Genomic DNA, 16,601 nt, shown 5'->3' on the forward strand with positions numbered 1-16,601 from the left:
AATAGACTTGGTTAATTTGTTTATCTAATCCTAAAAGCAACAATTTCAACTCCATTATAAATACAATAATTTTCGAATATTATTATATCAAATTTTATTTATGATAAAAGTTGATAAATAGTAGTTTCGACAGAGAAAACACACATTAAAAAATGTAATAATATATACAGAAATACCATATTTTACGGACTATAAGACGCACTTTTTTCTTCGAAAAATTGCCTCCAAAATTCAGGTGTGTCTTATAGTCCGTAGCGTCTTATAGGTATTTTTTTTTTTTTTAAATTGCCTCCAAAATTCAGGTGTGTCTTATAGTCCGTAGCGTCTTATAGGTATTTTTTTTTTTTATTTTTGCTAATAAATAATGACAGAATAAAGTAATAAAAATTTTTAATTCAAAAGAAGAAATTGAGTTAGTAGTACAAACTTGTTTACTTCAACATACGATGATAATCACAAGTGTTTAAAACATTCTGTTAAATGAATAATAAAAAGAATAAAAGATAACTTTGAAATATAATCTCAATTAATCATTCCATTACTGGTTTCTGTGGATTATTTCAAAAAAGACAAAAGCTATTGGCTTTTTTCAGTAACATATCACACAAGGAACAGTTATTGATATAGGTTATAGTTATAGCTATTGATAATCTTATTTATTTATATTTAATAAAATATTAAAACATAATTTGACAACCATTTTGAACAAATGTGTAATATTTTGATTTTTGATTAAAAACATTTCTATAACATTAAAAAAAAAAAAAAATTATTATAAATTATCTTTAATCATGTGTTGAGCATTAAATGATAATAATTACATTAAAGATAAGATTATGGCAACTGAGATTAATAACTTCTGAGAAATATAATAATGAATTAATTTCAAAAAATTATAATAATGATGTCTTTTCTCTGCAACTTTTAAATATTTTTATAGATTAAGCAGCTGTTATATCACACACACACATACGTACTATATATATATATATATATATATTGTTGGAAATGTAACAATTTTTTTTCTTAAAATTTGTATTAAAATTTGTAAAATCCATATTTACAAATTTGATATCAAACATTATTATTAAAGCTCACTTTCTCTGGCACAAGGGTCTCCTAGGTCAAACAGTATCAAATAATTGGTGAATTCAAAAACAAGTGTATATAAATTAGATCACATATACCGTATTTTACAGACTATAAGACGCATTTTTTTCTTCGAAAAGTTGCCTCCAAAATTCAGGTGCGTCTTATAGTCCGTAGCGTCTTATAGGTATTTTTTTTTAAAAAATTGCTTAAAAATTAAGGTGCGTCTTATAGTCCATAAAATACGGTAAATAGCAAGTTTAATAATAGCTAAGAATATAGAATATAAGATATAATTGTAAAAACTCAATTACAATGCCTTTAAAATATTGGTAACAGATAAAAATAAACAATGTTTGGCTTAGAGTCTTATTTATGAAGCTTGCAGATACTATTATTTGCAAGCTTCGTAGATAATAAATCTAAATAAAAAAGTAATGATACTATAAATTTTGTCCTAGAAATAGAATAAATGCATAGCATTACACTTTAAATTTTATAAACTTGTTGAAATTAATTCTTTATTTTATTCCTCACAAGTCAATCTCAGTTGCCATAATCTTATCTTTAATGCAATTATTATTATTTGACGCTCAACACATGATTAAAGATAATTTACAATAATTATAATATAATATTTAATTGTTATAATATTTATATTCAATAAAAATTATATGTAGGTCTATATATGATACTAGTATTTTTAGTATGAATATTTTAGCAAAATTTTTTCCATTTAAGATACCAATTAATAATTAAAAGCTACATTATAAATGTAATAATAGTGGCTATATTAAGTAATAAAGAATTTTCAGTTCCTTTCTGTCATAAATCAGTTTTAAAAATAGACAAGTTATAACTAATTGGTGTTATTTTTTTAAGGGAATAAATTGATATCAAGCTGACATCATACAGATATTTGAATGTTTAGTCTCTTTTATTATTTACTTTTCTAGATGTTCATGATCAAAACATCAATCATGGATCTATATCAAACATTCACGTCCTTTTATTTCTTTCAGTTATGTTGTTCTTATGACACATTACCTCTGCATCTGCAGATTCCCATTATTCTGTCATCATCCCTGTAGTCTATATGATTCAAGTTTCTTCCCACAAATGTAGTCCCAAGAATTGGCTTTAATTAGAAGTGCTTTCATCTGGATTTTCCAGACAAAGTTTTTCTTTTAATATAGTTTGATCCATATCAATACTTGACTAGCTGTCTTGAACATTTGCTTCTTCGTATAGATTGTAATTTTTGTTATCTATGATTTACCTTAATTATTCTGGTTTTGTTGTCATGAAGCTTCTAAACTTTACTGTACTGGATTCATAACTGTTGTTGGGAAAAATCAATTAATGATATTTCTTTTTAATCTTCTGTATTTGTCAATAGCAGCATTTCTTTCATAAGTACTGCCATTTTCCCTATACCTATCTCAATTCCCTTTTTTCTTTTTATACCTATTCTTCTTTTGTTCAATGTTGCCAGCACTGCTTTTCTGTGCTGCCAGATATTTTTTACTAACAACTTCTAATTCAGGAACTTTTGGTAACTACTACTAATCATTTGTGAAACTTAAACATTAAATTCTATAATGGCAAAGAATTTTCCTCTTTAAAGGAAAGCTTTTCATCTTAGGAAGTATTTTAATTAAATATCACAACAAAAAAAATTTATTCATAATTCCATTTTAATCAAGATAAATTGAAGAGCGAATAAATGATATTATAAAAATAAATACAATATAAAATAATACAAATATAAAAAAATAAGTATTTAATGTATTTAAAAACAACGAAAAAAAAAAACTAGCAAAAAATGTATTGTAGAAGTCCTTTATTACTTACAATTCTTTTTTAAAATTATTATGTTTAACGTATCTGTCATTATCTAAATAAAAAAAATTAAAATCAATTAATTCCTATTTAAGAAAGATTTACAGACAGACAGGAACAGAAAAAGTCCAAACTAACTTTTATTAATTTTCTAATTCATATGAATGTTTCGTGAATTACTCTATTTTGTTCATATAATTATATTTTTATAACTTCATTTTTTATACCAAAAACTAAAATATGACCACAATTTAAGCTTTAGAAACAATCACATTTTGAATTAAAAATTATAGCTTTAATATTCTCATTCTCACCAAATCATAATAAAATATTATTATTTAAATCTAAACTCAAAACTTTAATTACTTCACTTTAATAAAAATCATATCTCAACAGTCTACGAATATAAAATAAATAAAAATTTTCATTCATTTTCTTTTAAATATACATATATAAATATTCTTGAATCTCTCAAATTGTCAAATTGTTTCATTTAATAACTGCTACCTATTTGTATTGAGCATTTTGTGTTAATGTTAATCAAATTATTCTAGATTCCAATAATTATTAGAAAAATAAATGATTACGTTTAGAGTACATTAAAGTATAAAAATTTAATAAGCTTATTTCCTCTGTTATAAGTTAAAAACAACAGTGATAGGATGTGAATAATAAACTAATATCAATAAACCATATCTTTCTAATAAATCAATTTTTTATATATTGTACAATCATCAGTAAATAATAATAAAATTATATACTCCCATATCTATCAAAGTTTTAAATTCTTGCATGTAATGTATCATCCTTTATTAATACAGATAAAATAGCTGTATAATAGCTAACACCCACATAATCTATTTATAAATGTAAAAATTTTAGTTGTAGAATATAAACTGTAGAATATATAATTTTTAAAAAAGATAAAAGTAATGATATGTACATCTATTTTTCAGTGTAGCATAAACACTTAAGTAGTAACTGAAAATTTTTCTTTCGTTAATAATTACAAATATATTTTATTTATAAAATATTTTTACTTGACTCAATGTTTTGCTTGTCGGAATTTTATTCTGCTTTTCAATAATTTAAAAATTTTAACAAAATTACTTCTCTTGTTAAAGACTGGGTTAATATTTTAAAAATAATACCTATTATGTTAATATCTTATTTTTAGTATTTCATCATTCAAATACTAATAACTTTATCTAATGATATGAAACTTGAAAGTTACAATTGTAATAATTGTTTCAAAAAGGTCACAATACATTAAGAATTAAAATATTGAATAAGTTTCTAACTTAAAAAAATGACTACAAAAATAAGAAAAATGAAGAAATTAGTATGATCTATTTCATTTATAATTAGAGTTTTTAAAATGAAAATTTAACAGCATTTGAAGATGAAAAAAAAAAAAAATAATAAATGTAACAGCTTTATATAGTTTTCAAATATACTGTCCCATTCAAGACAATAAATAGTTTACAGAAAGAAGTTGAACAACAGCTGCACAATTTCACCTGGCTCTGCAGGAGTCACTAGTACCTGCAGGTCTACATCCTCAGAAATTTGTAACTAGGGATTTGGCAAACATCTGTTCTTAAGAAAAAATTTTTTCTTCTGTTATAGACAGATGCAAAATGGGAAGTAGCAAGACGGTTGGTCATAATATATGCTTTTTATAATTTTAGACTATCTAAACTAATAATACATGAATTAAGATTAACAAAATAAATCAAGTCATGCTAATATATTTTGACTGATAAAGTTTAATGCTATATAAATGATATACTAAATTTTTAAAATAATGTGAGAGTATATATTTCACAATACAACTTGAACCTCATGCCAAATAACACAAAAAGAAAGTAAAAACACACTTTCTTTTTCGAGGGTATATTCTATTGACATACGTATTTAACTAAATCTTTTCTACTATGTCACAATATTTTTTCCTATAATAAATTGAATATCATTTCACAGCTGTTGAACTATTAAAAAAAACTTAAAATTTTATCATCAGTTACTTGTTACAATCAAAAATAATTATTAATTAAATATATTGTTTCTAGAAGCTAATACTATATACAAAATCTATACTATTTAGAATTCAAAAATTGTTAAGTGTTCTTAGACATGGAAGATTATTGGAGATTATTAGGAAAAAAAATATATATATATATTTTCTATATTATGTTATTGTATTATTTTACATTAATTAAATCACAGATTGAACAATGAAACAATTCCCCATAAAATACAACATAAAAGTATACAAATAAAACAACTGCTTCAATGCCATAAATTTATAATTAGTACCTTAAATTATTAAATATTCACCATTACTGAAAATTAATGAAGAATCTGTTGATTTTATATATTAAAATTCATTAAATATTAAAAAAAAAAACCAAGATAATTTTCTAAAACGATTTAAAATGCTAATTATAGAAACTCATTAAAAAATCAATTATGATTTACTAAACGTTGGATACTTTCTGATAATTATGACTAATTATTTAACAGTTTAATATCGTTATGTCATAAAGTTTATCTGAAATATTCAAAAATATTATAAAACACAGAAAATCAGCATAAATATAAAGCACTTAAATGATCCTATAACAAAATTTATATAACAACAAATAAATAGAAGATTAATTACTCTCCTTGAACAAAATTTTTGAATGACAGATAACACTCACATGATAAGACCGACGCACCTACAAAACTTTGCATTTTTATCTCGTTCATTTAAGCCATTAAAAAATAATTTTTCGACGGTGTAAAATAACATCGGCAATTTGCCAAGTTAAGAAATCACACTTGATTTTCCTGCACTCAAAATAAGAAAGCGACCACTTTTATCGCATCGCTAGACAAGACGTAAGATTATACACACGTAACTTGAACGAATTACGTAAATGTGACAATATTCTTTTTTTTTCCGTAAATAAAAAGGAAAATATTCTGATAAACCGTCCGGTAAATTATACTGATCGATAAGAGGGGAAATCCAATAAATTTTACAAGTTTGATAAACTCACCTTCTAAGTAAAAAAAGTTTTGAGATAATGTTTTGTCTGCTATGCAGACTTGCGTACGGCGAAACGTTACTGTACCTCCCAGGACTGAGTCATACGAGGCCCAACAAAAGACGACTTGTTTTCCATAGCGGGAAATGACGTATTATACACCGGCGTTTAGTGTACCGACCGCGGCGCCAATGATAGCGAAGAGACGATTATGACACACCTTTCAACGATGACCCTCTAAATATTCGGCCGACCGAAACTGACACGATAATAAAATCATTCACGTAATTTGTTAAGCAGGAAACCCCGTGACCGATATCAGTAATGGTCAGATGAACAAGATACCGAACGTTGTGTACATAAACAAGATTTAAAGATTTTTAAAATATATAGAAAAAGTTATAATTTCCAACTTTTTCGATTGTCGCCTTCAAGGTTAGTAGTTGAAACATAATCTGCTGCGTGTAATAATACGCCACCGTTTGTTATTCTCCAGCACTGCTACATCTCTATCTAACGAGACTGGTTGCAACATCCGAGACTGTACAATGGTTCGGCAGGTACAATATCCTGTCCCAGTTTAGCCTGCATTGCACTTAACCTTGATGCTTAAAGAAAATAGTTTCCGGTCAAATGAGAAAAGCAAAAATCCATCAGCACGAACGATTATACCGAATGCATCAGCGATTTTCCTACTTCTAAATGGCTCGATACAGCTAACAGCTAATTTTAATCGAATGTACAGCAAGTGCACCAAAAGCAAAACTAGATAAGTTTTGCTTCATTCAGTACCGAGTGGATTGGTAATTTAATAGTTAAACGTTGATATATGATCGTTTTTCCGCTTCGCCGATATCATTTGACGTCAGCGACTGAAATCACTGGGAATAACGTAAAGGTCGGAAAGAATGCCCGTTTTGCGAAATATAATATGGGGAGGGGGAAGCCAGTGTGTCAATGAACTTTAATCCACAAATGATCCCCACCCTTTCGGCTATTGTAGACTTGTAGTTCCAGTCTGGAAGAGATCTGTATACGTGAAGGAGAGGCTGATACAGCTGTTGAGACAGGATGAGGTCATGGGGCCGGAGGGTGAATGGGCGTGGGTTGATATACGCGGTGAATCACAAATCCAACCATAACAAAATACGTGTTTATATATCGCTTGAAGTCATCTGGATTTTGCAGCTTTGGAAATTAGTAATCGTCACCGTGATATGAATTCCTTACCACAAAAGTGATGAAAGACTATTGAGTGTAATTTCCTGTTTATTGAGCATTGATTCAATCTTTTCCTCTATTCGATTGGATAACAGCCGCCAATTTTCTATTTAATTCGTATTATAACAGAATTTCTTTAAAGTCTTAATCATATTTTTCTGAATCACGAAAGATATGGAATTTTAGTTTATATAACAGACAGAAGTTAAGACGTATCGGATAAACATAATACGTGAGATTTATGGCAATAATCTGATGAACTTTTTTTGATACGAATTTGAGCTTTGATCCTATGCAATATTGTTTATTGTTACTTTTAAATCTTATACGCAAATATTAAAATGTCTAAATTTTCGCGATACAATTATACTCATACAGTTCCTTTTATTGTTCCTTGAATCCCCTTTATGGCTAATTAAAAAAAAGGTAGGCATCGTTTATTCAAGGACGTATTATTTCATCTACAGAAATATCATTAACAGATGTTTATCTCCACAAATGAGATATAAAAAAAATTTAACATTAGCATAAATATGATTAGAATTAACCTATTCACGTCATGATGTCGGATAAAGGACGTTAATTTTTAGCCACATATGCAATTTTTTTATGACATTTAAAAAAATAGACCGTATGAAAGAAATTAACAATGCTTTTTTTTTCAAAATTTAAAAACGGAAATATTTTATTTACATTAAGGTAACAATTTAATAACTAATATAACTCACTATAAATATTTGAAATATTCTTTTACATTTATCATTAAATATAATTTTTGATGTGTTCAATATATTACTAAATAGAATTTCCTTTTGAATGATAAAACTGATTTATTGATCAAGCATACACAAAAATGACTTACAAAATAATTTATAGAAAAATTATTCCATACTAAATTTTCCATTGTTTCTTTTTAGTAAATTATATAATTGTCTTTTCATTCATCTACATACATCTACATAGACATTTAATTATTTTGTAATGAATAAAATAATATTTTATGCAGCGTATATCAAACAGTAAGTACTTTTAAATATTAAATTACTGAACTGGTTGATAAACAATCAAGTATAATTTATTTATATTATTTACGATATTAATAATGAAAACAGGCGTGTTTTATAAATAAATTCAGTTTTCAGAAAATCCTTCAAATTAAAATAACTGATTAATAGAAAATTATTTGTCAAACATTCTATTAAAATTACAAGGCAAACAAGCAAGTTTTAAGTTTAAAAATAAAATTACCTACTTTTTTTTTAAGAAGAGTCATGCTTTTAGTTTATCAGATCAGAAAAAATTTAAATGCATATAAGTTTTAAAAACAGCCTTCAAAGTTATTTAAAAAAAAAAAAAATCAATCTGATATTGAGATATTTCTAAAATGACTATAAAATTACATATGACAAAAAAGGAACTAGGCTTCAATTGACACCTGCTTAAGTCTTTTATCTAACACATACTCATAATTGTGAAATTTCTACTAAAAATTCTGATATAAATTTTATAAATTTCCAAAATTTAAGATATGATTCTGATAATAAAAAAATTATGAAGAAAAAATGTTATTTTTACTTATGAAACTTGTAATTCATATAAACTATAAATTTTGTATATATCAATATCATCTTTTCATAAATTTTTATCTTAGTAGTTTATATATATAGTTTGCTTAATCAAACATCCAAAGTTATACAATATCATCTGTTTTTATAACTAAATAATATTAAGATCTATTAAATTTATATACAATTTATAAAGTTTAGGAATCAAGTACAATTTGGCATTAAGCTATTTTCGAACTTGATTTTATTAAAGCCAAACAATTAATGGATTAGGGCCATATCGGGCCATATTACTGCAATAATATAGCCCGATCTAATTCAGCAATTGCTTGGCTTTAATATAAGTCTGATGGCTTACATCTGTTTATATTTGATTTTTTATTCTTCATTGATTCAATATGAATATATTTATACACTTAAATATATATTATATTTTAAAATGTTTTTCCTTAAAAGTAAATACAAAACCAAGGATCAAACAATGTAGATGAAAAGTTAAAATACTAACATTAACCACTTTATTTATTTTGTGAGTTAAATTCACAAAATTTCACTATTTAAAATATATCTTATTTATCAGAAATGCTTTTGTATACAGATAAGTTAAAAATATTTCATATAAATTGTTCTAAATTTGCAATTATATAGAGACTTATGCTTTACTATTAGTAAAAAATGTAGATAAATATTGATATGGCATATCATAAGGAAATGTATATTAATAATAAAAATTGTTGAAAATTATTCTTTTGAATAATATATCTATTCCAATAAACTTAAACAGCTTCGCAAAGTATAGAACCGAAAACGTTTGTGGTTAATATTTTGTGTGGTTCATGTTGCATAAAATATTAATGCAGGCTGCGGGTTTCCCACCTGATATAGAGTAAGGATCTATACAAACTTTTCTGAGGAGGGCCATTTGAACTGTAAAAATGCTGGTGTAAAAGGACTAATCTGAAAGCCAGGTATGAAAGATACAGTCAAAGATTAAGATTTTTTAAATTTCTGGATAACAATCATAAATCAATGCAAAATTTACAACTGCTGCTTCAAAAGAATGTCATCAAAATTGGGGATATATTTTGTGGCATCTGATATTAAAATACATTTTAGATATTCATTATTCATTGGACAATGATGTTCAATATTTTGATTTTATATATATTCCAGTTTCTAAAAGATTTGTTCACAAAAGTATATAGAAGTAAAAATAAAAAATATTCTCTGTGCAAACTTCTTAAGACTCAAAATTCTCTTCTAGTAGAAATTTGTAAAAACTTAAACTCTCTTCTTTAAATAGATTTTTCTAAAATCATTTGAAGCAAAATCTATAATTTAGTAATTCTAGTTGACTTTTCAAAAGTTTACATGCTTTAAACTAGTTTGAATGTTGATGATAAAACATGTCAATGAAAAAAAGCTATGTGAACTAGGGCTTTAGGGGTTTTATTTGATCATAGATTGGGACCCCTGTTGTAGAGCATTTACTACCATTACATGATTGCACATATACATTGTTCTAGCATGTGGAACCACTGTGAAGTGAATGTGACAAAATTACATCATTGAGACTGTCAACTTACAGTTGTAGTTGTTCTGCAGCTCATATGAAAGTGTGGCAGTTAATAACAGCACAATGTTAGTGGTAAAAGTGAAAATTATCAATAAAGATAAAAATGAAATATTACCGATCAAGAGATATTAAACTAATATCAATCAGGCCAGTGAATCAGCAGAAGGAAGCCAGCCAGCCAAGAACAGTTTAAATAATAGAGACAAAGGAAATGCTTACAGATGTATTGCAGAAGAATCTCATCAAATTGATATATCAAATGTGAATGCCTGATACTGTAGGTATATCATTTTCCTTCATGCGAAGACTGCCGAAAGAAATAAATTGGTGTCACATTATACTCAAAGCTTTTCATGTGAGGACTGCAATGTATGAATGGAATTTTCAGAATCCATGATCAGTTGGTTCAAAAATGAGCTACATATCTTCCAGAGAATCATCTGATAAAGCTGTTTCATTTCATAGGTCCATAACTATGAGCCCAATAACTGCTATTATTGAGTTCCTAGCAATGAAGATGTACAATTTGTTATTGAAAGTTGCCAATTTTCCCATCAGTGTGCATTTGGTGCCAGATTAGAAATTCCATTCTCTTTGGTCCCTACATCACCAGAGAAACAAAGAATGCAGAGTGTTACTTAAACATATTAAAGCTATTCATGTACCCATCATAAGCACTTTGGAGGAGTTCATTTCATGCAGGATAGGGCACCTTCCTATTTTGCCATAACCACAATAGAATGATTTAATTTGGCATTTCCTAGACATAAGATGCAGAGGAGATATTTAGTGGGCAATAATGAGTCTGGATTTGATGCTTGTGGATTTATTTTGCTGGTACACCTCCTTCTGCAGATGATGCCATTTATGAAAAACATTAACACACTCCAGCTAAAGTGTTGCAGATTATTTCTAGAAATGCATCAAAAGTGCTGGTGTAAATGTGGAATTTTATTTAATGTATTTTTCTAAAACAATATAAGATAGTTATGTAAATATCTATCTGTTGTACTGATTTGTTAATAGTTAAATAAAAAACTTGTACTGTACATAAATATGAATCATCCTGCAAGTATATAAAATAACTTTTTAGGATAATTGAATGCAAGATACAAATTATCTACAAAAGTCATCCTGTTGCACAAATCAAAATCTCTCTAAAAATAATTAATGTAGTTAACTATCTCTTTTTTGATATTTTTAATATTTCATTCTATTAATTACTAAAAATAAACAAAATGAAGGATAGTAATTAATGTAAATAATATAACAAGATTAGTTAAATAATAATTATTTTTTAAAATTCAAATATTCATACAAAAAGAATATTTTTTTATTTTAATCATGATCTTAAAAAATGATAAAGCACACTTTTACTGATGATAATTGCTTCATTTACAATAACTATAATAATTAGCTGAATTTTCACTGAGTTTTTTATTTTCAACTTAATCTCATAATTAGGTTGTGAATCTTGCTGTAAATTTTTTGCTGATGCCAATTTTCCCATCTTATCTTTTACTTACATTTCACACACTCATTTTATTGTTCATACTGCTATTGGTAACAGAGCTGACTAGTAGTAATTTTAAGATAGCTGACAGATCATTATTCAATGAATAAAAATGTTAAAGACTATTTCTGCAATAAGTAACATTTAACCATTGATTTTTTAACAAGAGTTATTCAATCTATCAATAATTTTTTATACTTTAAACTTGTCCAATGTAAGGACAATTTTGAAAAGAAAAAAAATCTATAATATAATACTGAAAAATTCAATTTTATTTATATTGGTTATAGCATTCAAAATTTATCTAAAATGAATTAAATATATTGTTATAGAAGATACCTAAAATATTTCTTATCAAGTAATGTAATGTTTTAAAAATTAAGATAAAAATTTCAGAAAGTTTAGTAGAAAATAATTTTTAAATCTCTTAATCTTTTTTAGTATAGTTGTAGTGAAAAAATGTAAAATTTAATTTAAAATGATTTATAAAAATTTTTAAATAATATACTTAATGAAGATATAAATTTAGATAACTTTGTCATTAGCATTAGACACTAAAATTACAAAATCAACAAAAAGAATATTTAAGAATTATGTAGGATATCTTCAAAAATTAGATTTGCCTTTATTTTAGTTATTTTTTCAGTTTCAATAAAACAATATATATGTAATATTTGAACTGAATTTTCAATATATATAACTGATGGACATATGAATTTTTTTTGTAACTTTAAAAATTGCTTAATCAGCTTCTCTTTATCAATGAGGAAATTGTTTCCTGTCATTTGTTTAGTCCAAGGATGTCAAAATAAGTATTTGAAGCCTATCTGTATGAAATTAAGGAGATAATTTTAAAATACCTCAAATATTAGATTTATTGTAAAACTGATTTAAATTTTTGAAAAACTTATGGTATTAACTTAACAAAAACTGTAATATTACACTATTAATGATATATATTATTTAATAATTAAAAGAAAAAGCTTTTAAAATGTTTTCATACAACATAAAATCTGAATAGAAAAATCTATATTGCATTCCAACTATAATAAAATATTGCAAAGTTATAACTTCAGGTACAGTACTTATTTAGCAAAGAAAGAGACTATCAAATAATAAAACATTATATACAATTTGCATTTAATACTTTGTCTATAAGAAATTTTACAGAATTATTTTCTATATTTTAGAAATTTTTTTTTTTTCATATTTCAAAACAATAAAATTAAGATTGACAACGAAGAATAGATTACTTTTGTCTTTACATTACCTTCAGTTGCTATTTATTATTGTTGGCAGTTATTTCTAATCTTTCATGGTAACTATTTTTAAGAAAATACAAGTCAAACAATTTATTAGAAATAATAAATTTTTAGTGTATATATCACTTGCTTTATCTTTTAATGATCATCATTTAGAAAGTGTATCTACTATAGATTTATTCAATACTATGTAAATTTATTGTTATAATGCAAAATTATGACACTTTAGGTTATATTCTAAATTTATAATTATTTTATTTATTTAATACATTTTTTAAAAATCTATATTTTAATTTTATTTTTACTACTTAAAATATTTAATGTAATTATTACTAAAATAAGTTATAATATAGAACTTGCCACCATCTTTGTAAATAAATCAGTACTAACTTCAAGTAGTCAACTTTTATTAATTAAAAGAAATGTTTTCGGTCAGGATTTGATCATCCTCAACCTACAATCTTATGTTTAAAATAATGTGGCATAAAGAAAATGTTTCTTCTAAAAGTTAATAAAAGTTGCCTTCCTGAAATCCAGTATCTCTTTATTTACATATAAAATAAAATTGTATATTTTATTACTTGCCAAATAATATACATATATAAGTATAACCTTTTAAAAGTATAAAGTATATCATCTTAAATTTTATTTAGACATCCTTATTTCAATTTTTACAATACCCAATTGCAAACTTTATCATTAAAACTATCTCCTTTCTGAACTACTGGAAGTAATCACATATAACTACCGGTAACAAATATTAAGGCCCGCATTAAGTGTTATTCGAAATTTAAAATTGTTTTTTCGAATATTATCGTTTCAACGTTCCAATTTGGAATTTGTTAAAAAACCAAACCTGACGCGGGCCTCGGCAAAGGCCGAAAACGTTCGTTTTTATTAATATTTGTTACCGGTAGTTAAAGGTTTTGTCGTTTATGAAACTTTGTCTTTTTTTTTTTTATAAATTTTGCAATTGCATTATTACAAAAATGATAACAATCTTTAAAGTTATATCTTAAGCAGAATAAGTTAACTGTTTAAATGCAAGGATATAACTTATCAAATCAGTATGAAGCGTAATCTTCCATTATAAACAAGATAAACTGTTTTGATAGTTGTTGGCCTGGTTTAGTGAGATTTCATGTCACAGTAATTTATGACTTGAATATGTGATTTAATTTACTTTAGTAGAAAAATGTAAACAATGTGTATTTTAACCATTCAGACTAATTTATCAGAAGGAAATGTGTTTTTAAATTCATAAACAAACTAATATATGTGTGATTTACCTTTATCAATCTGAAAACAAAGCAAGACAAAATTCATAAATGATAATTAATATATAGCTTATAAATAACTTTATAAAATATTATTATTATTAAATTTCAAAGTGTAAATACTCACTTCATTCAAAAACAAGACTTCTATTATGATTATTTATATAATGATGTATTAGTTAAATATTTGTAAGGTGAGGAAATGCTAGTATATTTTCATAAATAAAATTCTGTATATATTTTTATATATATATATTTTAGGAAAAGCAGAACAGCAAAACGTCACAAAACGCCCCAAACAACGCGACTGTACTATTACAATTCCAACGCATGCGTTGTTTAGTAAAATAGGAACGTTGCCAAATTTCGAATTCGATCAATAATTTATTTTTTATTTTTTATTGTTTTTTTAGAATTCCGATTTATTTTAAGAAAATAATGTGTTTTATCTTCTATTAACTTTAAATTTAATAAAATAAAAATTGTACGTTTTAATACGATTAATAACGTTTTTGAATTCTGTGACGTAACTGATAAATCTCGCACTTGTTATAATTTAAGACGTATTTTTTTAAAAATTTAATTCTCGTTTTTTAAAAAATAAAGAAAAAATGTTTACGATTTAATAGTAAAAATAATGAATCACTAATATATTGCAATATTAAGTTTTATGGAAATGCCGTCGTTCTTGATGGCTATTGATAAAATATAATTACATAGTTCGATATATTTCTTTTTATTTATATACGGGAAAAATACTAGCATTACATGCTAACAAATCTATTATAAAACTCTTGGCATTTTTAAAAATAATGTTCGCACTTCCTTAAATAATATACGCGTGAATATTTTGGCTTTATTCCGCGTAAACTGAATCTTTGTACAACTTTGGCCTCTCTGTTAGGATGTTGACCTCTTAAATTCCATCGCATAAAATTGTTCGAAGGAAAAATAAAATAAACCATCATTTGTAAAAATATTAGATTAATGTAAACGTTTCAATTCGGTGAATCAAATATTAATAATAATATTTATATATTGCAATATTTTAGCGCGACATTATAATCTTGAAAATAATATATTCTCCAAATATTATGATATATGAGTATGTAATAAATATGTCAAGTTGATATCATATAGCAGATACTAACTAACAAAGTAATATTATTTAAATAATTATATTTATTTTTTGGGGAGTCGTGAAATACTTTTAGCGGGAATTCTTTCATTCAATATTTTTATATTTTTCTCTTTATTATAATTTATTTACGGATATTTCTTAGAATTTTATACAGTGTCTGGTATTTAATATAAAGGCAAAAGTATTTATATTTAAAGATTTATCGCATTAAAATTATTATATTCATAACGGTAAATTAGTAAAATTTTCTGTTATTAATTTGAAAAATTTTATCCAACTTCCTTTTAACAATATATACTTTAATTTTAAATTACATTACGATAATAAATGAGAAAAATAATTAAAATTTCTCAAAATTATAAATAAAAAATTTAAAAAATTAAGGTTAAAATTAAAATTTATACATCATAAAATTTAAAATATGTTTATAAATAAATAAATAAATATTTAAAATACAATTTCTGAATATATTATTAAATATTTATAATAAAATTAATAATCAGAGATATCTATAGAGATTTTAGACTTGATTGAAATTTAAAGATTTAAAATTATATGTAAAAAAAATAAAAGAAAAGATAGAATATGCTTTATAAAATAATAAAATATAAATTATTCAATAAAAATCAATAATTTAGGTTCCACGAAATGTAATTTTCAACTAAATAAAAAAAATCATTTATATGGTTACTTTTTTATAATATGTATTCATAATAACAACAATCGTAGTACTTTACTGAAGTAAATGAATATTAATAAGGCATAATACACACTGTATATAACAATACGCGCCCTGTTTGTAAATAACAAGATCAAATACCAGTTTGCCATGTAATATTTATTCTTTTGCGCACTGAAATAACACGTGTTAAGAAAACGTTTTATGTGGAATGTTAATGTCTCGAGTTTTTTATTTTTCATTATTAAATGCATGATTTTAAGATCGGCATTTGCGCTAAATCATAGAGATTACAACTTGTAGCGTTATATTGTAAATGTATTATAAATAAAATATATATAGAATTAATAAAAATTAACTTTAAATATAAAATTTTAAATATCGATTTTTATATGTTATGA

The 16,601-nt window shown here is 24.9% G+C and overlaps 1 protein-coding gene across 3 annotated transcripts in view; it reads right to left on the bottom strand.

Moving 5' to 3' along the window:
- The window catches only part of LOC136984054 (ras-specific guanine nucleotide-releasing factor RalGPS1-like), a 59,212-nt gene extending 44,501 nt beyond the window's left edge, over positions 1-14,711 (bottom strand). For 2 of the 3 annotated variants that reach the window (XM_067280976.1, XM_067280974.1), the window contains exon 1: positions 14,508-14,711. The gene's annotated coding sequence lies outside the window, so the exon portion shown is untranslated. Of the gene's footprint in view, positions 1-5,636; positions 5,927-14,507 lie in introns of those variants that run through there. The other variant, XM_067280975.1, reaches the window with a different exon arrangement.
- Positions 14,712-16,601: the final 1,890 nt, after the last annotated feature.

Source organism: Centruroides vittatus, unplaced genomic scaffold, assembly GCF_030686945.1.
Source record: "Centruroides vittatus isolate TY-2023 unplaced genomic scaffold, ASM3068694v2 contig_900, whole genome shotgun sequence".
NCBI lineage: Eukaryota > Metazoa > Arthropoda > Arachnida > Scorpiones > Buthidae > Centruroides > Centruroides vittatus.